This window comes from Panthera leo, chromosome D2 (assembly GCF_018350215.1).
Source record: "Panthera leo isolate Ple1 chromosome D2, P.leo_Ple1_pat1.1, whole genome shotgun sequence".
Taxonomy (NCBI): Eukaryota; Metazoa; Chordata; class Mammalia; order Carnivora; family Felidae; genus Panthera; species Panthera leo.
The window spans coordinates 32,834,993-32,862,407 of record NC_056689.1 but is presented as its reverse complement, the minus strand read 5'-3'; the positions used below and the strand labels follow the sequence as shown (position 1 = coordinate 32,862,407).

The 27,415-nt window shown below is 37.5% G+C and overlaps 1 protein-coding gene, 1 long non-coding RNA gene and 1 other non-coding gene across 12 annotated transcripts in view; 1 reads left to right on the top strand and 2 right to left on the bottom strand.

Moving 5' to 3' along the window:
• MCU (mitochondrial calcium uniporter) overlaps positions 1-27,415 on the bottom strand; it is a 205,888-nt gene that overhangs the window by 132,147 nt on the left and 46,326 nt on the right. The window lies entirely within an intron of this gene.
• The window catches only part of LOC122202118, a 47,495-nt gene that overhangs the window by 14,038 nt on the left and 6,042 nt on the right, over positions 1-27,415 (bottom strand). The gene's annotated exons all lie outside the window — the stretch shown is intronic.
• LOC122202882 lies at positions 18,347-18,450 on the top strand. The gene has a single exon (XR_006194936.1). It is a non-coding gene; the product is annotated as a U6 spliceosomal RNA (small nuclear RNA).

The window sequence follows — 27,415 nt, the reverse complement described above, 5'->3', positions numbered from 1 at the left end:
ACCTGGCTGCAGTTGGAAGTTTAACCGACTGAGCCACCCAGGTGCCCCTAGAACCTATCCTTTTTAAACAAATATTAAAATATGCCTGTCCAAGTCTATAAAAATTTTCTTGGGATTTTGGTAAGAATTGCATAAACAATTAAATCAATTTTGGAAGATTAAAAAAAAATTAAGTCTAACAAGATGAAAATGAAAACAACCAGTATAATCTCTCCCCAAATTATATAAATTTCTGTTCATTCACATATTCTCTTTGAATGCCTAAAATAACTGTAAATTTTTACTTTAGAGGTAAGAAAACTAAGGTAATAAATTTTACAGGTAAGAAACCTTGTGATTTGATCAAGGTCACTCAGAAAAGGGGGAGGGCAGAGTCAGCACTCAAACACAAATCCTAAATCTTTTATTTTCATCCTTTATAAACTCATCAGAACCTAATATGCCAGGGACAAAAGAGCAAAAAAAAAACTGATTTCATACTAAAACCCACTGATAGTCAAATCAAAATAGGAATGTTCATTCCTCTCAGAAGACTTCCAACTAAACTCCTTTTTGAACAAGCAAGAATTCACATGGTGCTATATAATCTCTGGGTCTCTATCCTATCTTTGTTTCAGTTTTCTTCTCTGTAAATTGCAGGTAATACCCTTGCAAGGAAACCTCAGAGCTGACAGGACCATTACAGACAGCGGAAGAAAACAGTTTTAATTTGGAAATCCCTAAAGTCCTAAGACAAAGTAATCTATTAAAATAATAAAAATACATAAAACAATCTGAGATTGAAATAAGTGATACTTTTTGCGTACAGAATCTAAAACTAATCTGCAATGACAGAAGCAAGTCACTGGTAGTCGGTGGCCACAGGTAGAAAAGATTGGCGGCAAAGAGGAACAAGGGAACTTTTTTGAGCGATGAAAATAGTCTATCTATCTGCTTGATTTTGGTGGTGGTTACATGGATATACACATCTCAAAACTCAGTAATTGTAATGTTTAGGTTTAGCTCACTGTATGATAAATTACACCTCAATAAAGCGGATTTAAAAAGGAATAGAAGACACAGAATCAAAACCAGGCCGTACAGAGAAGAGTTCCCCCAACAAGAACAAGCTTTTCTGCATACCACTTTCATATCTACTGCACTTTGGAAAAGTGTTTAAAGAACATATTTAAACCAGAAGAAATAAAGAGTTGTTAAGACACAGAAGTTCATCTGAAGACCCACAGTATGTTCAATAACTTATTTTTCAGTCATAACTGATCAGTAAGTATCAGAAGGCCACGAAGTAGTGTCCTACCAGTTTTACAGAGAGAGAAATAGAAGTGCTGGGAAACGGGACTATAATCCTAAAAGTTCAGTTTTAATGTCCCAGCTATAAGATTCTGAAATCTCCTAAAACTATATTTGAAAAAAGAAAATTATTTTTAAAAACTATTAAAGTAATAATTGGGTAAGATGAAGCAGTACCCAAGGGTCTGAGGAGTCCAAACAGCCCTAACCTACACATTGCTAATTTATGACTATCTAAATGCAATTAATAAACACAGGTCTTCTGCTTCTCGTGTATTTGATACCTAGCAACATAGAGAGGCCATCCAAAAAAGCTCATATTTGAACTGCATATTTGAATGGCAAGTCTTGATTTTACCATATGTTAGCGATGCTAACTAATGGCTAAGGCTGGGTTTAATCTACCTGACATCTGAGAAAATCTTGCACATTTCCTACTGAACATAAAAATAAAGAAAAGGGAAGAGAATGACATAAAAGGTACTTTGAATTTCCAAGCTTCTTTTAATTTTATTCCAATGGATATAAACTTGAAGAAAAGAAAAAGAATAGCCTGGAATATTTTTATTCTAAAAAGTCAGAGCTTCTGTAACTCATGGGTGAATACAGGGGTTCCTTATTCTTGATGAAGCCATCTGCCTTCAATATTTGCAACAGAAAGCCCTACGGGTTACTAAAATAATCTTTTAAACATAAGACACATCCCAAGAAATAATAACTTTCAGCGAGGAGCTGGCATAAAGCAGAACAAAAGGCTAATACACTCTTCCTTGCCTCCTACTCATTACCCTCTCCCATCATCTCTCATCTTTTACAGTACCTCTAATGAAACCATTTGCAGATTTTGCAACATTATGGACAAAATTGTTTTCATTGTCTCATTTGTAAGTGGTCAGATAGTCAAATTAACTACACTATGCTATCAACAACTGCATTCTTATAGACTGAGTTTGTTTGGGCAAAGCACAGAATTTTCAGTAAGACCTTTTTGTTTTCTATGGCCTAATATCTAATTTTACCTAAAGGCAAAAATCACATCCATAGATCTCATTTTTATCCCATTCAACAAATTTGTGGTCATTAATGACTCTATCTAGTGGCTACTAATCAAAATATCTACAGTGAACTTGTGCTATATAGAAATTCAGAATATCCCCTGAAAAATCCCATTCTCTTCATATAGCCAAGAAGTAATTAAATCAACTTAGAGCTTCAAGGCAATTACATTCCTCAGTTACTGTAAGTAGATTATGCCCCATTTTTCATTTAGAAATATTAAAAATGTAACCCGAAATATGTTTAGGGGAATACAACTATTTAAATTCAAATTAGGATTATTCCCTACTGTATACTCTTCCTAATTAAAAGGTATAACTACTGCTTAAATATTTCATAGTTTGGGCAGTGTATGTAGGAACTCTCAGACCAGCTGGTGAACAGAGAATATTTGAGCACAGGTACTACAGTATGTTACTACGTTTCAGCTACCAGACCAAGCACAGGCTCACCTTTCAAAATAACTGGAATTCCTAGCTACGCAATACATTAAACTGCTGCATAACCACAAGGAAAAAATACCATGTCTACATGCATATTTTACTCCCAATCAGCAAGCATCTTCCCCCCAATTTTTTTTTTTTTTTTTTTTTTTTTTTTGATATCTTGAAGTAACTATTCTTTCTGTGGCCAAGATTATACTGCCCATTAAATTGAGTTAATGGACTATTTGGCAAACCAGAAACTGGCTCAATCACCACAGCACAACGAAGGAAGAGAACGTAAACTGGAATAGACTTCTACAACGCCCCGATTCCTTAAATCATTTAGTGGAACTGAAAGCCACTGGGCAGGGAAAGGCAGAATATGTGGCTAGTCAACATTATGTAAACGTGGAGTGGAGGCCAAAGGGGAAAAAGCTTGCTCATAAGAATAGAAAAATCTAACAGTTCAGCCTAAAGTCTTTGCTTTCTTACTAATGGTAAATGGCTACTTTTAGAGAAGGAAATTAAGAATTTAGGTTAACTCACTCACTCTAAGATGGTTCTTCTCTTGGGGGGGGGGGGTATTATTATTACCTTACATCCCTCAAACTTTTCTTTCCATATTCTTCTGATTCTATGACCTAGTCATCTAAGCCAAAACTTATAATCAATTGAATTTTATATAAAGACACCTGAACAAAAGTAACAACCTTTTCACTGTCTCTTTACCTCCAGTCTTACTCTCTCTCATGACAGCCGAGAATGATCTATCTAAAGTAAAATCTGATCGTGTCAGTCCTCAGTTTTAAATCCTTCAATGTCATGCCACTGCCTGTAGGATAAGCCCAGACTCTGAAGATAGTATGCAAAATCCCACCATAATCAAACCTCTCCCCCATCCCACCATCTCATACTACACCTTAAACTAATTTGTAGTTCCTTAAAAAATAAATAAGCCATGCTATTTAACACTTCCAGAGACACTCATATGGCTCCCCTAACTCAAATGCTTTTCTCTTACTCATCTTGATACCCATCCAGCAGCCACCTCTCAATATTCTTCCTTCACCCAATTCAAGACCCAGCTGATCTCCTCCTGGAAGCTATTCCTAGACCCCTAAACTGCCTTAGGTGCCCAGCTTGTGTTCTCCCGTAGTTCTTTGGTGTGGTAGGCAAAATAATGGCCCCCAAATAAGTCAACACTTCAATACTCAAAAATCCATGAATATGTTACCTTATACGGCAACCTGATAGATGTGGGTAAGAGATTTGGATTTAAAATCATCATCCAGGATAATCCAGGTAGGCCAATCTAATCACAGGAGTCCTTAAAATCAGAAAACCTTTCCCAGCTGCAAAGACCGAGAGAGATAACAATGAGAGAAGAATTAGACCCATTGATACTGGCTTTGAAGATGGAAGAAAGGAGTATGAGCCTACCTTATATGGGTGGCCTCTAGAAATTAGAAAAAGCAGAGAAACAAATCCTCTTGTAAAGTGTCCTGCAAGGAACACAGCCCTGCTGACACCCTGACTTTAGCTCAGTGAGATCCATGTCAGATCTCTGACCGATAGAACTATAAGATAATAAATTTGTGTAACTTCAAGTCATTCAGTTTATGGTAATTTGTTACAGCAGCAATAAAAACTAATATATTAGGGCACCATTTTTATGATGCTATACTATTACTGTCTGTGTCTACTAGAGGATGGGAGCTCTATTTTATTCAAAATTATTTTCCCAATACCTAGCACAGTTGTTGTCTACAGGGATGCTCAACAGTATTTTACAACTGAAACATGTTCATAATTTAACTCTGAAGATGTTTATTACTATAATTAAAACATTTTTCTTCAATTCAGAATCTTAATTGGCAATATGAACTACTTTCATTCTTCATTAGTCATTCCAGGCACAGAGGTCTATTAATACAAGTTTATTTATGAGTTTCTCCTTTCATTAACAGGACAAGTGCTTACTATGACACAGTCCTCCTATGGAGCTTGCATGTATATAGCTTTGTTATCAATTTTCCTGCTTCATATCAGATACCATATTTATAAAAAATCATATATATTGCCATCAATATATTGTTGTTTTTAGTTCTATCAATCCCGAGATCCATTAAGAAGTATTTTATTTATTCACAGTGCTTTTAACCTAAGTCTCTTGAGTATCTGACAAAATAAATTAGTACTGGAAGTTTATCTCTGAAATCAAGGATTTAGAAATATTCAGAACCTACAAAGTCCCATTTCACAACCCTCTAAAATTGACATTATTTCCCCCTCTTCAGCAGCATGCTCAATACTATAGTTTACAATATCAGCCAATATTCTGAGGGCATAATATGTGCACATCTCTGCAGTATTCTTAATCTTTACAATGACCCTACAAAGGTGATTCTACCTATTACCCTTATTGGGATGGCAGTGGGGGGGGGGGGGGGTTGTTCAGAGGGTTTAAGTGCCTTGCCTGAGATTAATTACACAGCTCAAAAGTAGTAGAGATGGGCATTCAACTCCAAAGTCAAAAGTAAAAAGAAGTAAATTTCTTAGATCAACACTTAATGTAGCTTATTCTATTCAAAAATGGAATTTGGGAAAAGTCAACCTTCACATCTGACAAAGAGTTTTCAGACTGGCAGGTACCCATGAAGGTGTGGCAGTGGCTATCATAAAATACCAAGAAGTACACATCATGTGACAAGGTGAGATGAAGCACTCTGGCCATGAGATAAATTCATTTTCTTTGTAGCTTAAAATACCTTTTCTAAGAGGAAGATAAGACTAAATCATATCATCCCTGTGCATTTTTCCTAGCAACTGATACTTCTACTCCTCTGGAGACAAAAAGTAGAAAGATTCTAAATTTCAGGCTCATTTTGTGGTTTAAGATTGGTTCCATATGCAATTCAAAACTCTCATTCATCATCTTCTGATGCTTCTCATTACTAATTCTTGTTAGTCATTAACACAGGCTAAAAATGGACTGCAGAACATTGGCAGCATTGATCTTCACTTCACTAATCCGCTCTTCAATCTCAACTCTCCTAACTCTCTGGTCTTTGGTTCTCTCATCCATAACACAAGAAAGTTAGATTAGACGAAGTCTAAATCTTTTCTTAATTCTAATATCCCAGGATTGCATTAACCTTTGCATTCTGCCTGGCATTCTACTGAGCTGAGTAGAGCTAGCAGAAACTTAGAAGGAATTAGGATATAATTAAAAAGCTTCAGAGGGACTATGTTTCAATCTCAGTGCTGTCACTTACTAACTATATGGCATTGGGAAAGTCTTAGTTGCCTTGTCTGTAAAATAAGGGGAAAAAATACTACCTATGGTTATTTTGAGAATTAAATTTTTAAATACTTTTTTTTTTTAAGTGTTTACTTATTTATTTTGAGAGAGGGAGGGAGAGAGAGCCCCCAACCAGGAAGGGGCAAAGAGAAAGAAGAGAGAACCCCAAGTAGACTCTGTACTATCAACGTGGAGCCATATGCAGGGCTCAGTCTCATGACCTCAAGATTATAACCTGAGCCATTATCAAGAGTCACCCAGGCGCCCCTTTAAATACTTCTTTTAAATGCATCTAAAACAATGCCTGGTGCTGAGTAACTGCTCACTCAATATTCCTTTCTCTTAAAGTGTGACTTGTAAGTATTATAAGCAGGTTTTTCAAAGGAGCCATTTCTTGAAACAAAATTTAAAAGTTTTGTAGGATTTAAAGATAATGTAGTACCAAGACTGTCTTAATCTACTTGGGCTCCCATAACAAAATACCATATGGGGTGCGGGCAGCAGGGTGGCTCAGTTGGTTAAGCATCCAACTCTTGATTTCGGCTCAGGTCATAATCTCATGGTCCTGAGATCGAGAGCCCCGCCCCTCCCCAACACCCCTCTCCATCCCCCACGCTGCACTGGGTATGGAGCCTGCTTAAGATTCTCTCTCCCTCTGCCCCTCCCCTGCTCATGTAAACAAGTGCATGCACGCACTCTCTCTCTCTCAAAAAACAAAAACAAAAACCCATAGACTATGTGGCTTAAACAAAAGATATTTATTTTCTCACAGTTCTGGAGGCTACAAGTCTCAGATGATGGTCTGACAGGGTTGGTTTCTTGTGAAAGCTCTCTTCCTGGCTTATAGATAGCTGCCTTCTCACTGTGACTTCTCGTATTCCTTCTACTTCCAGTCCTGCTGGATTAGGGCTCCACCTTTACGACCTCACATCATCTTTATCACCTCCCCACAGGCCTTATCTCCAAATATATTAACATTGGAGATTAGCACTTCAACTTATGAATTTTTTTCTAAGTTTATTTATTTATTGTTGGGGGGAGGGTGGCAGAGAGAGAAGGGGAGAGAGAGAATCCCTAACAGGCTCCCCACTATCATCGAGAAGCTCCATGCAGGGCTTGAACTCATGAACCATGAGACCGTGACCTGAGCCGAAATCAAGAGTCAGATGCTTAACCAACTGAGCCACCCAGTCACCCCACAACATATGAATTTTGGGAGGACTGAAACAATCAGTCCATAACAAAGAGTATTACTTTATTTTTGTACTAAAGTTTTTTATTTTAAAGCAAAGGTTATAGACTTCATTCAAACCTCATTCTAAGTCTCTAAGATGAATAGAAGTCCTATGATCCTACATGGATACTTGGGGAACAGACATGGAGAGGTTAAACAACCTCTTAACCTTAATGATACATAACCTTAATGACACAGCTGAATAGAGGCAGAGTTACAAACAGAATTTGGGCATTTTAACATTGAAGCTCATTCCATTAAATAATACTGCATTTTTGAAACTTCTATTTCTAAATATATTATCATTGTTCTCTCTCACATTACTTCTTAAATCTGCCTTAAAATTCTGTTTTGAAGGGGCACCTGGGTGGCTCAGTCAGTTAAGCACCTGACTTTTGATCTTGGCTCAGGTCATGATCTCACAATTTGTGAGTTCAGGCCCCACATCGGGCTCTGCACTGACAGCTTATAGCCTGTTTGAGATACTGTCTCTCCTTCTCTCTGCTCCTCACCTGCTTGTGCTCATTCTCTCTCTCAAAATAAATAAACTTTAAAAAAAAAAAAAAAAAAGAAAGAAAGAAAGAAAAGGAGACATTCTTCCAAAAAAAAAAAAAATCTGTTTTCAAAAGATAATTTAAATAATATCAAAGAATGGGGAGATTTTTTTAAATGACTAACGTTCTCAAAGCCAAGGAAATAGACTAAAGAGAGCCATGAAAACCAAGGTTTAATCAGCCCCATGATTTTGTGATGTGTACTTTTAGGGAACGCCAAGAAACTGACACATTCAGCAAAGTCATTGGCTTATTTCTTGACCAACACTCATCAGTGATGCTCATCCACCCACAGACAAGCTGGAGTTAGATAATTATTTCCAGTAACTGAAAGTTGCCTATTCTTACTTTCAGAAAAGGAAAATAGATTACTTTAATAATTATATTTCACGTTCTCTGGGTGGCAGAGATTTTAGACACCATCTTTTTGGGTAGCATATACTAGTATATCTGTGGACATGACACAGCACAGAGGGTTGTTTCCAAGAACATTCTCATGGGGTGGGGGGCAGAATTCTTTCAGTGGGGAGAAACACTGGCTTATATTTAGCAGGCATTACTCCTCAGACCACTTTGGCTAGGTGTTGAATTCTTTCCCTCTTTTTAGAGATTAAAAAAATGTAAAACTAGGTGATGTTATTCCAATTTTTATCCTTTAGCACTGACATGCAGGCTAGCACCTTCTAGAAAAAGTGAGAAACTGCCTGTTCAAAAATAGCAATTTTTACGGGACTTTCTGTACTTTTTGGGTAGGAAGGGAGGGAGGGAGAGAGAGATCACGCTGTACTTGTCCTTACCTAACCAAACTAAATATTCTATTTAAATATATTAAATATTCTATTTTTTCTTTCCTTTTTTTTCCCCCTGAAACAATGTTTGTATTCACTGTGCAAAAATGTTGAACCTCCCTATGTTTCTTCAGTTGGAAGGGGTGGTGAAGGTGGTGGTGATAGTGACTTCCTGTTGCTGATCTCTAGATTACTCGTCATCTCTTATTTGGCTCACAGCCCCTTCACCACCTGTGTTACAACTTTCCTACATCAAATTTCTACTGTTGTAAATACCTGAGAGAATTTCCATTTTCCTAGTGAGACTCTGACTGATAAAACCACTACACAATGGCAATTTTGTCATTTACTGTTTAATTAGCTTTTTCATATACTTGTGTGCTTTAATATGTTTCCTCAAGTAAAAATCTTAATCTTGAAACCATGCACTCTGAGATCCTAACTCTGAGTTCTTAGGGCACACACTGAAACGAGGATGAGGAGTGCAGAAGGGAGAAAAACGTGGACATGGAAGGTCAATGAACAAAATGGGGTCGCAAAAGCTACTCAGGTAATATGCCAGCTATGACAAAGTAATGTCAGCCAAGGAGTCTCTCAGACTGAGATGTTCTTTGAATACAGCAAAAAGTATTATTAAAAACATGTCAATACATGTACAATGAATACAACAAGCAATGATAATGCTATTACAGCCTTTCAAGAATCAAGATTCCCAGTCAACCAGTGAATTATGCAATTTCTTTAGAGGCTTCCCAAACTGGCTAATAATCCAAAAGAAATGTTTTATGTATGAGTAATTGTTAGTGGCTGTAACTTAAGGCAATCTACTGAAAATGCAATTCTTTAATGCTAACAGTCCAAAGATAGACTGGTATCACAACACAGTATAAATGTTATTTTAGAGGAAAAAGGGAGAGTACTAGATGGCTTGTGCACACCTCTTTCAGGAATTGGTTTCAATTGGGCTAGTATCCCTAAAGTAATACTTGGACACAATCTTTGAAAACTCCGGTCTGGCAAGAAAAAGCCCTAAGAGACCATATTTAGATAATCATTTATGTTTCAGCAAATCAAATTGCTTTGACTTATAGGCATAAACTCAACAATGATAGAATACTAATAAAAATAACAACAACAGCTAGCAATCAAATCGTAGTTACTATATTTATGTGCCAGGCACTCTTCTAAGTGCTTTATACACTTACCTCATCTAGTAATTCTCACAACTCATTGGGATAGGAACTCTTATTTCCCACCCCACCTCCAATATTACAGACTAGGCTTAAAGACAATAAGTAAGTTGCCCAAGTCCACACAGCTAGTAAGTAACAGCTAGAATTTGATCTTAGGCAGTCTGATTCCATAGTCCATGCTCTTAATTATTATACCGTATTCTCTCCCTAACTTGGTAAAAGTCATATGTGGAACTAAGTGGGGAAACCAGGAATTCAAGACAAGTCTTGAGCTACATTTAACCAAAAACACATTTAGTTATAAGACATGGGACGTTATAACTCTTTGGCTCTCCCCTTTGAAGCCGTTAGAAGTCTTTACCGTCACCAGCAAACAATGTCTGTGGAACTAGGCAACGGGCATAGCACAATATGGGACCCCGGTGCCATTGTATATCAAATGGTACATAACAAAAAGAGCAAAGTTTTTATGGTCAGAAAATCATGGGTTGAAGTCATAACTTTGCCATTAATTGGGAGTATGCTACTAAATAGAGTATAGGTTATGACGTCAGACAGACCTTGATCAAAATCCGAGCTTTGACAACACTGTGTAGGGTGGCAAAGTTTATATACAGTACAAGAGCAGCTAGCCAAGAAAGCAAAATGGGGCCGAAATTCTGCCTATGTTCAACTGCTCAGCAAGCCATCCGCCCTGGAATGGGGGCTATGTGTGCTGGAAGAGGTGGCACCTAGCACAAGCCCCCAAGCTACTACCTAGGGTAGTGCGGCAGCCCAGAACTTTCAGTTATTTAATTGGTCACCACAGGGGGCACCTTTTTCTATTTCAAACAAAGTTTTCTCAAAAACTACAGGTGACTGCCTACTCTAATACTAGCTATGTAATCTTGGGCAAGTCACTTAATCACTCTAAACCTCGGTTTCTTCATTTGGAAAAAGTGTTTGAAAATAGTACTTGCTTCATAGTGCGGTTCTAAGGATTACGTAAAATGATGCAAGTCAAGTGTTTAGTATAGTATAGTGCCAGGTACTTAATAAGTGCTCAGTAAATCATAACCAATAAATCATAACCACACGTAACACAACCTGGGCCTCCCATCCGTCATCAGTTAAAATGAATACCATCTATCTCACAAGACATTTCCATGAATGTTGTATTGTGACAAGAAAGCATTTTATAAACTGTTACATGTTTATTTATAATTTTTATATAAAGAATTAGCAAATACAAAAAGTTCTTGGTACCCAGCACTTAGTAAATGCATGACAAATGTTAAATGGTATTGTTGCTATTAGTATTGACAACTCATTTAAATTTTTTACATCAAACATTCGTGTTTAGGTATTTCTTATTTTAGGGAGGATAATCAAGCTCATGCATCATTTTAAATTGTGAGAGGAAAATTATCTCATTAGAGAGATCTGTAAGCAATATAAATCTAAGGAGTCTAAGACTAAGTGGTATCCAGCCCCACCCCCACCCCCACCAAAAAAATCCTACAATCCATCAGGTTTGAGCTAAATTAAAAAAAAAAAAAAAGGAAGGGGTGCCTGGGTGGCTCAGTCGGTCAAACGTCTCACTTCGGCTCAGGTCATGGGAATCTCACAGTTCATGAGTTTGAGCCCACGTCGAGCTCTGTGCCGACAGCTCAGAGCCTGGAGCCTGCTTCAGATTCTGTGTCTTCCTCTCTCTGTACCCCTTCTCCACTCACACTTTGTCTCTCAGAAGTAAATAAACATTAAAAAAAAAAAAAAAAAGGAAAAGAAAAATCACGTCAGAGACACTAAACCTTGCTTAAAATTAGAGCCTCTCAAAAGAAGAAACTATATTTATATCCACACAACACATAAAAACCACCAGATTTACACATAGTAGCATAACTGTAGTTTCTTTGAACTTGGAAACCGTATTCTTCAGAAACTGCCTGTTGATTCAGCTCAAATTCAAAATAAGTATGTGACCCTGCTCCCCTAAGAAAAGGGCTCCTTCCACCCATATTACAATGTTTGGGACATTTAAAGTTTCTATTACCATAAATTCCAAGCTTACAGTCTCACAGCAGCTATAATTCAGCTGCAAAGAACATAGGTCTGCAAACCAGAGGACTTAACAGGCCTCTGGCTCTACAACAGACTGATTCTTCCTGTGACCCATGCTGCAGGCAAAACCCAAAATAAAATGAAGACCTAAGACTGCTATCAGACTTGCTTCATGTCTATCTTCCCAATGTGCTTACATTTTGTTGTTTTGTTACTGTTCATAGTTATTCCCACCACCAGAGTGCTAGCAACACATCTGTTGATACAGTACTAAGGGAGGAAAAGAATGCTCTCTCAACTTGATTAATGCTTGCATCTTCTTAGTGCTCAAGCATAAAGCACATTCTAGATTTACTGTATTATTCTCCCCATCAAGATACCTTGATGGGATGGACACCAAGAAGCTCTGGATTCAAATGTGAATCGGTCACTAAGTAGTGTTATGTCCTCAGGACATCATGTAAACTCTGCAGGTCTCCTCTGAGATAATGTATGAAAGAGATTTTTAAAATTATAATGTGATGTACATATGGAAATGATTATTTCTGCCAACAGTATATCATAAAAACAGATATAAGAACCCTGCTTTAGTCATTCCAATGGAATAAAAGGAAAAGTTATGAAAGTGCTCTTTGAGAATAGTCTCTATAAATGTGAGACTTACAGATTGCATCACCTTTAATTCTTTCTAATCGTATTACAGTACCCACTAGAGGTATTATACACAGATGGCTCACTCAAAAGGTAACCATAATTTGGAAACTTCTAGAAGCGTAAGTATTGACAGTGGGGATAATCAGCTTCGTCACTAATATTATCTGTTGGGCAATACGTGCTCTCTTTTTTGGCTTTTTTAGTAGTATTTTACACAGCCACGTGCTTCTTCTACAAGGGCAGTAAAAGAGCCTCAAGTTTGCCTATCCTGCCATCTCTCATGGGAACAAAGGAGAAGCAATATTACCTCCATTTAATAAAGGAGAAAAATGTGGGTGATCATCTAAACATACGAAATAAAAAATGAAACCAGAACTAGAGCAGAAAATAGGCTAAGTTCATTATTCTTTTTCCTAGAATACACTGCCTTCCTTGGGGCAGGACAAAGCTCCAAACTGAAAAAAAGAAAACAAGAAAAAAAAGTCCCTGTCCTTTCTCTCCCAGGCTTCTTTGCTACCCATGTGAGACCCTTGCACCACAGAGCACAAGAAGCAAAAACTTCGTCCCATAAGGCATAGCAAGGGATGAACTTCACGAATCTTTGTTTTCTACTTGTCAGCTCTACAAACTATATATAAACTGACCTCCATTAAGATCAAGGCCAGCCTCATGTGACTCAAGCTGCTCCATTTGGGAAGGAAACCCTGGACATCTGGCAAAATAATCTGCCAAAGACATGGCTCCCTTCATCATGAACAGGCAGATGAACATGATGGCCAAATGTCAAGAGTGATACTGAATGACTATTGCTAATGTGCAATTACCTCATTTACAGAGGAATTATTTTATTTACTTAATGTGCATTATTACTAAACTACAACATCTCTAGTCCAGAGTACATCTCACACACAAAGCATGGCCACTAAGAAACAAAACCACCACTTCAACTGGCTTTAAAACCAACTAGGAAGAAGCCAGAAACACAAGGGTAGTTTAAGAATTACAACCAACACATGAAAAGATGCTCAGCATCACTCATCATCAGGCAAATACAGATCAAAACCACAATGTGATACCACTGCACACTTGTCAGAATGGCTAACGTTAACAACTCAGGCAACAACAGATGTTGGCGAGGATGCGGAAGAAGAGGATCTCTTTTGCACTGCTGGTGGGAATGCAAACTGGTGCAGCCACTCTGGAAGACAGTATGGAGGTTCTCCCCAAAATTAAAAATAGAACTACCCTACAACTCAGCAATCACACTACTAGGTATTTATGCAAGGGATATAGGAATGCTATTTCAAAGGGACACATGCACCCCAATGTTTATAGCAGCACTATTGACAATAGCCTAAATATGGAAATTGCCCAAATGTTCATTGACAGATGAATGGACAAAGAAGATGTGGTATATATATACAATGGAGTATTACTCGGCCATCAAAAAGAATGAAATCTTGCCATTTGCAACTACGTGGATGGAACTAGAGGGTATTGTGTTAAGTGAAATTAGTCAGTCAGAGAAAGACAAAAATCATATGACTTCACTCATATGAGGACTTTAAGGTATAAAACAGATGAACATAAGGGAAGGGAAGCAAAAACAATATAAAAACAGGGAGGGGGACAAAACAGAAGAGACTCATAAATATGGAGAACAAACAGAGGGTTACTGGAAGGGTTGTGGGAGGGGGGATGGGCTAAATGGGTAAGGGGCATTAAGGAATCTACTCCTGAAATCATTGTTGCACTATATGCTAACATGGATGTAAATTAAAAAATAAATTATTAAAAAAAAGTTAAAACTCTACCCTAAAAGAAAAAAAGAATTAAAAATTGCAGGTGTTATGGGTGCTGACCCCTTCACAATTGAATATCCATATATAACATTTGACTCCCCAAAAACTTAACGACTAATAGCCTACTTTGACCAGAAGTCTTACCAATAACATAAACAGCTGGTTGACACTGTTTATATATATACACTGTGTATATATATATACACACACACATATAATACACCGTATTCTTATAATAAAGTAAGCTAGAGAAAAGAATTAGAAAAATCATGAAAGATAACATTTACACAATGTGCTGTAAAAAAATCCACATATAGGTGGACCTATGTAGTTCAAACCCGTGTTGTTCAAAAGTCAACTGTAGTTCCCAAGTTAAATATTTTCATGCTATATAGTATACAAACATGTGTCACTGGGACAGTATTTTGCTAACAATGTATGGCAACACTGATATGATATAACACAGGCTAAAAATGGCTGCTTATCTGGACATGAGGTCTACAGATGTAGTAAATGCTGATTTGGTTTTAAAATACTAAATATGTTTCAGCTGCTGACATGCATCACCAATCTGAATTTATACAGAGAACATACTGAGTCCATAAAATATAACAAAATAGTGTACAAAGTTTCAGAAGGCAGAAAATGAGGAATGATTTTTTTGTTTGTTTGTTTGTTTTTTAACTAGATGTGTGTTAAGTTGAGACACAGAAGTTTTGACACAGAGGTTGTTGTTGAAGCCTTTTCCATCTGACAGACCTGTGCTCCTGTGGCCATAATTTGATATGAAATGTATTTTAAAACCTTTTAAAGTCAAACTGACATTTGAAACTCATCAAGGTGTAGTTTGTTCACGTGAATTTTCTTATACAGTTTCTCTTTCATGAAAACTGTGTTCGGGTTTCCGAGGAGCTGGTTGAACGACTCTCACGGCTCATAGATGATCACTGTTCCAAATCTCATCCAGATTATTCTTCTGTGCCAATTTCCCTTTCCTGAGACATAACAACTATTTTGGGTTCTTGGACTCAATACCTATGTGTGTGTGAAGGTGTTTTCCAGCCCACCAAGAAGCAATTCTTGGACACCAGCAGAGTATCCAAGAATTCAGCTCAATTCTGACAGTGTCTCCCTGGAGACAGCCAGACAGAAGAGATGCGTAGGGCAAGGTATGTGGGAAGGGGCACGGAGCTTCCGTGCTCTCTCCAGGCATACCACTGTCCCCACATCTCCACATGTTCACCAACCCAGAAGCTCTGCGCAATGATGATTTTTGAAGTAGAATATCTAAAAAGATAAATTAGGGACCCTTGATTTCATATCAGAGGCCACTGAAAGTTTTTTGATCAAGGACAAATATTTAAAACAGTACAATTATACAGAAAACACTTAAAATTGATCCTAAGAGCAGGTTTTAATTTTATTTTTTTTAATGTTTATTTATTTATTTTGGGGGCAGGGGAGGGGCAGAAGAGAGGGAAACAGAATCCCAAGCAGGCTCTGCACTGACAATGTGGATGAACCATGAGATCATGACCAACCAGGGGCCCCAAGAGCTGATTTTAAATTTAAATAGAAAAATGGATTAAAGATATAAATGGGCAACTTATAGTAGGAAAAACATGAACAGCTAATATATTTTTTAAATGCTCAGCCTCACTCATAATCAGAAAAATAATTTAAAAGACTAGGAGATTCCATTTCATACCCATTACATATATAAAAAATAAAAAGCTTGACAACACCACGTGTTGAAAAGGATATAGAGCAATGTAAACTCTTACACGCTGCTGGTGAAAAAGTAAATTGCTCATGACCACTTTGGGCAGCATATGTTAAGAAAAATATGCAAATCCTACACCCTAGCAATCCTGCTTGTTGGCAAATACCATAGAGAAAGCCTGGGCCGGGTACCCAGAGAGATCTGCACAAGAATGTTCACAGCTGCAATTTTATTAGAGAAAAAAAAAATCCTGGAGGGGCGCCTGGGTGGCTCAGTCGGTTGAGTGTCTGACTCCTGATTTTGACTCAGGTCAGGATCCCAAGGTCGTGGGATTGAGCCTCATGTCTGGCTTTGCACTGAATGCAGAGCCTGCTTGAGATTCTTACTCTCTCTCTCTCTCTCTCTCTCCCTCCCCCACGTGTCTCCCCCGCCAATCACACTCTTGTGCTCTCTCTAAAACAAGCCAAACCAAAACAAACAAAACAACACCCTGTAAATAGCTGCATTAACAGGAGAATAGAAAACAAGTGTTCAAAAACTGTTGAATGAATGACACCAAGGAATGAACAAGAGTGTTCTCAAAGGAGGTCAGAGCCTCAGGAATCTGTGGGTGTATAACAACCATGTCATCAGAAAGAAGACAAAGAATACAGTGCAGAAAAAAATATTTGAAGAAACAGTTGGTGAAAACTTACCAATTTTGGTAAAAGACAAAACTGTGGTACATCCATACAATGGAAAACAACTCAGCAATAAAAAGGAACAAACTATTGATACATGGAACAACATGGGTGGATCTCAAAGGCATAATGCAGAGTGAAAGCCAATCTCCAAGTGTTACAAACTATTTGATTCCATTTATGTGATAATCTGCAAAAGGCAAGAGCATAAGAACAGAGAACAGATCAAAGGTTGCCAGGGGTTGTGGATGAGAGGAGGGTTTGAGTCCACTGGACAGCACAAGAGAATTTTAGGGGTGGGGGAACTGTTCTGTATCCTGATTGCTAATGTGGTTACACAAATCTACACATGCATTAAAATTCACATAAATGTACAAGCAAAAAAAGTCAACTTTATTATATATACTAAAAAAAGAAAAGTCTAGGAAAAAAATCAGTATCTCCTCTAAAATCATGTATATCCAAGATATATGGCATCACATATCCCATGCCTTTTACATGTAAAAAGCCACCAGATCAAGCAGATATACTACGATATCTCCCTCAAAGATGGTTAACAAAAAAAATCTAAAAAAAAGCACTGAACAATAAAAATCAAATGTGTAATCAATGTCTTGCAACATAATTTTATCAGGAAGAAAGTGCTCCATTATTTTTCGGTGTTTTGTTTTGTTTTGTTTCAAAGATTTTATTTTTAAGTAATCTCTACACCCAATGTGGGGCTCAAACTCACAACCCCAAGATCAAGAGTTGCACACTCCACAGAATGAACCAGTCCGGCACCCCCAATGCTCAGTTTCTTTGTACTTGTTTTTAAGGAGTTAATCTAGAAGATTTAAAGACAATAACTTTGGACAATTAAAAGAAAACATTCTTCTGTCACATTTTATACCTGCAAAACCTTTTTGTAGGGGATGGGAGATATAGCCAGTCTGTTAAATTAAAACCTTTTACCTTTTCCTTCTCATTCAACCTCTCAAGTTCAATGTGCCCTAAATAAAAAGTTGTCTAAGCCCTGAGATAAAGGAGATGTCACCAACAGAACAGGCCCTTAAAAGTGATAACTTCCACAAATGCACTTTCCATAGCCTACCAGGATTGCCAAAACAGAAGATAGCAAAGCTTTAACAAAGCCTTTTAACTTGGGTGGCCATGTGTCCTCATCTGCTTGGGACACCTCTGGTTTAACACATGTTGTCCCGATATAATTATTAACAGCACTCTCTCTCAACTCTAGAGGTGCTGTGGTTAAGACGATAAATTATACGGCAACCCCAGCCTTAACCTATTTCCCTTAAGGAACCTAACCCATAATCCCTACCTATCACTAAGACCTAGAATGCAGGCTTCACAAAGAGAAGCACTAATACTAGGTTAAAAAAAAAAAAAAAAAAAAAAAAGACTCAGGAAAAATGAATTTGATTAATGTGTTTGTGTTGTATTTACTTGTTCTGTCAATTACAGCTAATAAAATTCTCTTCTTTGGACTGTATGACTGCATAAAAATAATGCAAAACTCTAATTATTCCATAGCCTAGTATCTTAGAAGAAACTCCATCAGTCACATTGAATAACAACAAATCACTCATTTAAAATCTCTACCCCCGTGCTCACTTCAGCAGCACATATATTAAAATTGGAACAATGCAGAGATTAGCACGGCCCCTGCACAAGGATTACACGTAAAATCACTACCTGTGCCTCCATTCTCATTTTAAAGTGACTGAATGGTGTGGGAAGGCCAGTGCTTTTTTATTCCAATTTAGGATGCTGTTTGCCAAATTCTAAGGAATTCTAATATGCTATATCTCCACACGGAAAGTCTATCTCTGCTTCCTTGATGTGATATCATTGTCAAAAAAAGAACAGGTTTCAAATTATAATTCTTTCTTGAGGCTGTAACAATGTGGACCAGATATCTTTCTTTTATAGTCTATCTAAAACAATGAACTTACTTCCTCAGGGAATTAACTGCCCAAATTCCTTATATCTCCTTGTCATCTACCCTTTGGGCAGTTCATTGAACAGGGAAAAGTTAATACTCTTGCTATCACTCCTTGGTAATGAATCTGATGAGAGAAAGAGAATAAAATGATAGACTTACACTGTACATTATAAAAGCCACTAGCATCATGCTCTGCTGACCACTTGAAATGTGTCTCATCCTAACTGAGATGTGTGGCAAGATTTTTAAAACTTAGTACAACAACAAAAAAAGTAAAATAAATAATAATTTTTATATTGAGTACATGTGGAAATAATTGCTTTGATATTCTGTATTAAAATATATTACAGAGGGGCTCCTGGGTAGCTCACTTGGTTAAGCATCTGACTCTTGATCTCGGCTCAGATCATCTCATTTGTGAGATTGAGCCCCACATCCGGTTCTGCACTGACAGCACTGAGCCTGCTTGGGATTCTCTCTCTCCCTCTCTCTCTCTCTGTCCCTCACCTGCTAATATGCATTCCCTCTCTCTCTCTCTCTCTCTCTCAAAATAAATAAACATTAGAAATAATAATAAAAATAAAATATACAAATTCACTGGTTTCTTTTTACTTTTTTAATGTGGCTACTACTATAAAGTTTTAAATTACATAGATGGCTGCATTATTTTTCCATTGAATAGTCCTACAATAAACCATGTTTTGATGTGTTTCCATAATAATTTTCATAATAACAATAGCAGGCATAAAACTGACTTAGTTACAAAGGCTTTGCAATTGCACCACAGGTGTCAAAGTGACAAAGTTATCTGTAATGAGAACAGTCCTTGTTACTGTACAGTAATTAGCACTATATTATCCTTAACAGATTTTTAAAAAGAAATAAAAACCAAAGCCAAACTCACCATATTTTTAACATGCAATGTTCCTCACTTTTTTGTTTCAAGAATTCTTAATTCTCTAAGAACTTACTGAGTATCTCCTATTTGTCTAGACACTGTACAATTTCTGAAATATCCCAAAGCAACCAACCACACACTTTTTTACTGAAATACAGTCGAAAAGTTATATTAGTTTCAGGTGTACAACATAGTGATTCAATAATTCATTACGCTACACAATGCTCACCATGGTAAGTGTGTTTACCATCTGTCACAATACAAAGTTATTGCAATATCAGTACGACTGTACTTTCCATCCCTGTGACTTACTTATTTTTCAGCTGGAAATCTGCAGCTCTTAATCCCCTTCACCTTTTTGGCCCACCTCTCTCCCCTCTGGCAACCACATCTATTTGAGTCCATTTCTTTTTTGTTTGTTTGTTTCCTTATGGAAACAACCTAAGTGTCCATTGGTAGATAAATGGATAAAGAAGAGGTGGTGTAAAAAAAAAAAAAAATGTGTGTATACACACACACACACATATCACACAATGGGGAATATTACTCAGCCATAATAAAGATGGAATCTGGCCATTTGTGACCACAAGAAATTATGCCATGTGAAATAAGTTAGATAGAGAAAGACAGACACCATATGATATCACTTACACGCAGAATCTAAAACACAAAACAAAACACCATAGTCCCAGTCTGGGAAACCTGTATCTACAGAGGAATATAATGCGGAAGAAGAAAGCAAAACATAGGCCCTGAACATAAACTAGATGCAGCAAATAGGCAACCTGAGTTCAAACAAAAATAAACTCAAACTATTACTCCAGAATGCTTTTGCCCTGCATCTGCTCCTGAACTTTCCCTTATACCTTTAGTTTCTATTTTTAGCTGCTTTGGGTCATATCTCCAGAGTTAGGCTGAAAAGGTCTAAACAGTTTCACTATTAGGTTCAGAACTCCCTTTATATTTTCAAATTTCAAATAGGCTGACTTCATGCTTAGCAACCTACCATTAAGAATTTACCAAACTTCTTGGGTGCCTGGGTGGCCCAGTTGGTTAAGCAGCCAACTTTGGCTCAGGTCATGATCTCACGGTTCGTGGGTTCGAGCCCCACATCAGTCTCGCTGCTGTCAGTCTGTCAACTCAGAGCCTGGAGCCTGCTTCAGATTCTGTGTCTCCCTCTTTCTCACTCTCCCTTCCCCTGCTCGTGCTCTGTCTCTGCCTCTCAAAAATAAATAAATGTTAAAATAAAAAAAATTTTTTTAGAGTTTACCAAACTTCTAAGTAAAAGATAATAAATCAGGCCATTCCCAATCCCCTACATAATCACTACAGCTTTTGTTATCTCAGAATTGGTATTAAAAGATTCAAATAAATTACTTTTTCCATACCCTGGACATTATTTTTTCCATACCCTGCCTACCTTACATGGTAGCAATTATAACAAATTTTGCATTGTTAAAATTTCACATGGCTGCTGAAATCACAATTATAATTACAAAATAAAATGAGATCTCCAAACACACAGCAACTAATATACTCTCTGGAGGCAGTTTCAGGTATTTGAAACACTAAAGTCTTTTTTTTTTTTTTTTAAGTTTTTATTTATGTACTCACTTCGAGAGAGACAGCGAGAGCAAGCACGAGCACGGGAGGGGCAGAAAGCGGGAGAGACAATCCCAAGTGGGCTCCATACTGTCAGCACAGAGCCTGACATAGGGCTTGATCTCACAAACCGTGAGATCAGGACCTGAGCCAAAACCCAGAGTCCGATGCTTAGCTGAATGAGTCACCCAGGTGCCCCTGAAACACTCAAGTCTTACTAATACCCTAGAACAAACAGGCTACCTGAAAATAAGGGACTTCAGACTTACTGCTTAGGACAGACACAGCTTCAAAAATAACTCAAATGATATATCTCTCTACAGTCCTATTTATCCACTTTAAAAGGAAGGTAATATTTATCTAGATACAGGTGACATTTATGGCTCTTTGACATTTAAAGTTAAATACAACAACAGTGTACAATAACTTTTTTTCGCAACCACAGAAAATCTTTTGGATTCTCCAGATACGTGACGTGACTTAGAGCTCCTACTCAAGTATCTTTTTTTCCTTTCAAGTCTGGCCATAATTCAAGTATTCCCAAGGAGGCTTTATCTTTTTGAATTTTGAAAAACTACAGCAAAGCTAGTTTGGCTAGTATCAGATAGTTCTGTATTTGAACATTATAGGTAACAGTTACATCACTAGGTTCCAAGCCCTACCACATACACATAAGGTGCCCAATAAATATTTCTTGAGTGAATAAAATGAGAAGAGGGAAATACGCACAGTGGTGTAAGACTGCAAAGAAAAACTTGATGCAAGAAAACAAAACACAGAAAGAACCAGATGGGATGCCCTACCACCAAAAACGTTAAAAATACTACTCCGGGGGTGCCTAGCTGACTCAGTCAGAAGATCATACAACTCTTGATCTCAGGGTTGTGAGTGCGAGCTTCATGTCAGGTGTAGAGATTACTAAAAAAATAAACTTAAAAAAAAAAAAAAAAGCTTCTTAGTATGGAAGATGCAAAAGTTCTGGAGATGGATAGTGGTAATGGTTGACATCAATGTAAATGTACCTAATGTCATCGAATTGTGAATTTAAAATGGTTAACATGTATATTTTAGAACAATAATTTCTTTTAAGTAGGCTTCACACCCAATGTGGAGCTTGAACTCACAACCCTGAAATCAAGAGTCACATGCTCCACCAACTGAGCCAGCCAGGCGCCCCTAAAAAAAATTTTTAACAGCTACTCAGCCAAGTGTGATTACAGAGTTTCACAGGAAGCCGCTAAGACTATGATAGTGAGAAATTCTGGCCATGTAAAGAAACACTGGCCATGTGTGTGGTACAGTAAAAAACTTAAAGAGAAGCAAAAACGTCCTCACTGAAAAAGTTGTGCTGTAAGGATATGCTGTTTTACAAAACATCTGTTTGCCAAGTCCTTGTGACAAAATTAACATACTATGGTAGCTGTTTATATACAAAATATTAAGTACTATTTACTCCATTGGAAGGAAAACTATACTTTAGGTAAACACAGACTTTGAGTCTTTAAAAATAAACATGCTTACTTAAAAAAGAAATGAATTAAACTGTTTTGATCTAAATTGATCATAAGACTTTCAATTTTATAGTTTTTAAAAACTCATATAGACCAACCACATAAACAATTTTATAATATGAAATACTTCTTTGCAAATATTGTTACATAAAGCCAGAAGAAGAGGGTCAGGTCACTTTTTAAGGAGAGAAAATTCTATCCTACACTAAACACCCAAAAATTAAGAGAAGATATGAAATCTCAACTGGTGATATGGGGACAATTTGCTGATCCAGAGGGCTGTCTGAACATTTCTATAAAAATCTCCAGCAAAACTTCAGGAATAGGTATGGCAGAAAGAAGTCTGCAATGCAGCTCAAAGAAATTTGGTGTGTTAAGAAAGGAAAATGGGGGTGCCTGGGTGGCTCAGTCAGTTGAGCGTCCGACTTCAGCTCAGGTCATGATCTCGTGGTCCATGAGTTGGAGCCCCGCGTCGGGCTCTGTGCTGACAGCTCAGAGCCTGGAGCCTGTTTCAGATTTTGTGTCTCCTTCTCTCTCTGACCCTCCCCCATTCATGCTCTGTCTCTCTCTGTCTCAAAAACAAATAAACGTTAAAAAAAAAAAAGAAAAGAAAAGAAAAGGAAAGGAAAATGGGTTTATGACTGAGAAACCACCAGTCTTGCTATTTCATGTTCTGTCCCAAAGTTGTGACCAGTCAGTCAAAAATTCTAACATTTTCTTCCCTCACCAAACTCTCTGGATTTAAGGAGCTACTTGGCAGAATGAAGTCAGCCCACTGAACAAAGTCTACACTCAGTCTGTCACTAAGTAGGGATATCATAACACCACTAATGTTAACCATCCAAAAATCTTAAAACAAACCAACCCAAAAAACTGCTTTGGATCTAGAATAGAAAAAATGAAGCCAAAAGATACATTTATTACATAACATATACAAAAAATTATAGCATATATAAAAAATACTTTCCAGGGGCGCCTGCGTGGCTCAGTCGGTTGGGCGACCGACTTCAGCTCAGGTCATGATCTCACAGTTCATGAGTCCGAGCCCTGCGCCGGGCTCTGTGCTGACAGCTCAGAGCCTGGAGCCTACTTCAGGTTCTGTGTCTCCCCTCTCTCTACCCCACCGCTGCTCATGCTCTGTGTCTCTCTGTCTCTCAATAATAAATAAACATTAAAAAAAATGTTTAAAAATAAAATAACATAAATAAATAAATAAATAAATAAATAAATAAATAATACTTCCCATATTAAAGGTGGGTTAAATAGGGATTGGGTTAAAATAATTTTCTTTTCTTTTCTTTTTTTTATTTTATTGGAGAGAGAGAGAGAGCGAGCAAGCAGGGGAGTGGGGCAGAGGAGAGAGGGAAAAAGAGAGAGAATCTTAAGCAGACTCCACACTCAGTGCAAAGCCCTACTCAGGACTTGGTACCGCAACCCTGGGATCAAGACCTGAGCCAAAATAGAGAGTCAGATGCTCAACTGACTGAGCCACCCAGGCACCCCAAAATAATTTTCAAGTATCAAAAGAAACAAAATATATAAATATATAACACTGTCAAGGGGGAGAAATGAAAACGATGAGTTACAGCATAACCTACAAAACACAAATGCCTGGGACGCCTGGGTGGCTCAGTTGGTTGAGTGTCGAACTCTTGATTTCAGCTTAGGTCATGATCCCAGGGTTGTGGATCGAGCCCTGTGTCAGACTCTGCCCTGAGTGTGGAGCCTGCTTAAGATTCTCATTTTCTCTCCCTTTGCTCCTCTCCCTTGCTCACTCTTTCTCTCTCTCTACCCCACCCCCCCTCTCAAATTAAAACAAAACAAAACAAACAACAACAACAAAACCAAATGGCTGGATTACTGGAAAGAGCTGCAGAGTTTAATTATACTGTAGAACAGTACCATGTTCAGCTTTTCAGAATCAGCTGTCACCACGCATCAAAAGAACTTCAAACAGAAGTAAAACAAAGAACATAAAAAGAAGTAAAGAAGTAAAACATAGAACAAAGGTCATTTTCAAGCCTAATTAATTGTCTCAAATTCTATCATGCACATACCAAATCTTCCATGATTTCTTCGTAGCTACTCTTCCATGAAGAACATCCAATAATACCACCCCTCTAGGTGATAATGCAAAATGAATTTTTTTTATGACTTGAGCCAAAATCAAGAGTCAGATGCTCTACCAAATGAGCCACCCAGATGCCCCTGCAAAATGAATTTTTATTTTTTTTAAAGTTTCTTTCATTTGCTTCTAAGTTCATAGTATGGTAATTTACATCATAAAGCTTACACCATAAACAAAAAGTGCTTTCAATGATTAGAACAATGCCTGATAACACAGTTGGTACTCAGTATTAAGTATCTGCTGAATGAATAAAGGAATTATAGTTAAGGAATTATAATTAATTATAGTTAAGTTTATCATCTCCCCCTCATAAAATGCTTGTATTACAGTGGCTCTAGAATCCTTTCTGTAGCCTGCTAATCACTAGACAAAGTCATAAATACAACGTGTTGTCCAAATGGCACACTCCCTCTCTGCCTCCCTTGCCACCTCCAACATACATACCCATTTGATCCCCAAACCAAATTTAAGGTACTTGTTTCCCTCCCTTTCCCTGACTTCCTGCCTTGAATAAAATACTCAGTAGAATTTATAGCTTTGCACTAACTAAAAATCAGCTCAGAAGTTGCCCCAAGAGCACATGGAAGTATATCTAACTACATCTAACTACATCTTCAAGAGAAAGACCTTTCCTAACTTGTGTTCTGTGGTGCTCTCTTTCTTCACCCGTGGGTAAAAATAAAACCCTACAATTTATCCATAGTCCAAGTCCTGCCCATGGGCAACATATTCTTTTGAAATTAATGGCTCTTAAAAAAAATAATGCCTCTTCATTATTAGACATAGCTATATGTGTGGAAGTTGGGCAAAATGCACATCTGATTTACCTTTCACTATGTCCTATGTGAACTTTACTAGGTCCAGTTCTCACCCAGTCACCCTGGTCAATGAACAGGCAAGCACTTAATGAACCCATGAAAACCAGGATTATTAGTTTATAAACAAAAACATTAACCAGTGGTGACCAATAGGTTGCCACTGAAAGAACCGTATTATTTACCGTGAGCATTATTTACTTAACCAAAGACCTAGAAATCTACAATATGACTGAAATGTATATAAAAGAGCTGAGAATCTCTGAGGAAAAAACACTGTCAGGTAATACAACCAAGTATAAATAAAATAAAACTGCAAGTCTGAAGAACCCCTATGATGACAAAGATGGGTAGAGTACACAGAAAAAATAGGAACAAGGGGAATCTAAAAGACTTATCCAATAAAAGCTTAAGATACAAATAATCTGCAAGCCACAGTCAACTTGGAAGCATGGCACAGGCAATGCCAACAGCAGTGACACTGGCCACAGGGGACATGAATACCCCCTCTCACGGTACAGATGCCTCTTTGTACATCTTCCGCTTTCAAAACACCTTCCACTTTCAAAAGAAGACTGTTTCTATATGTTTATCCTTCACAGTGAATGTCTTTAAAATCACAGGGGCATATTTTTGACACAATTTACTTATGCCTATTGAAACCTATATTTAGTCATGGTCAATTAAATGCTACTTTCCCAAAAGTTCAATTAATTACTAAACTCATTAACTGTTGTATCTGAAAGGGGAAAAGATTCTTAACTGTGTTTACAATTAAATATATGAATAAGTGCATTAATATTTTATTAACAACTATTGAAGTATGTTGCAATAGCCTACATGATGCCAAATATAGCTAGAATCTTTTTCTACATCCACTAAGTCCTTGCCTATTAGATCTAGAAGCCCTTCTCTAGGAACCATGCTGTCATCTCCCCACTGACACAACGGGATTAAAGGATCTGTCCTGACAGTTCATTTAAGAGATACAACCACACCTAACAGCGCATGCTGGCTGCCCAGCAAAGGAGCAAATGACTCATGGTACCTGTTGGTTTGAACTCACCCTTGTATTACACTAGCTTTAATGACCTCACTGGAGTTGAGTAACACGTAAAATAAACAAGTAACACGTAAAGAAAACAAGTAACACGTAAAATAAAGATATAGAAGTCAGAAGTCAGAGAGAAACGCAGAACTAAAAATCACAATTTTGAAGCTTGGTTATTCAAGAAATTCCAAAACAAAAAACAAAAAAAAAAAAACAAAACAAAAAACTCCTGATAAATAAGAAGTTTTGTTTTGGGAAAACCATTCCTTTGGTGGGGAAGAGTGTTGGGAACCATTCCTAATCGGATATTCTGTCATTTTACTGTTACGATCAGCCACAAACTATGGAGTTTCCTATTTTGCGGTAATGAAAGAGGAAGCCTCATACTAGAAGGGAAAGATCATGATGAAAAAACTCTTCCAGGTGGCCACAGAACAGTAAGCAAGAGAGTTATTATTGATATACAGCAAAGTGAAAAAACACTGACTGTATCAAAGCAGAGTAACAGTAAAAGTCTTCGCTGGCTAACTTCATATAATAAACCCACTTTAAGGAGAAAGGAGCTGAACAACCACATAACCCCAAGCCCTACACCCACAAAAAGACAACAGGAACATAAGAGGTTGGCTTTCTATAAGGGCACCTGGGTGGCTCAGCTGGTTAAGTGTCCAACTCTTGGTTCTGGCTCAGGTCACGATCTCACAGTTCGTGTGTTCAAGCCCCGC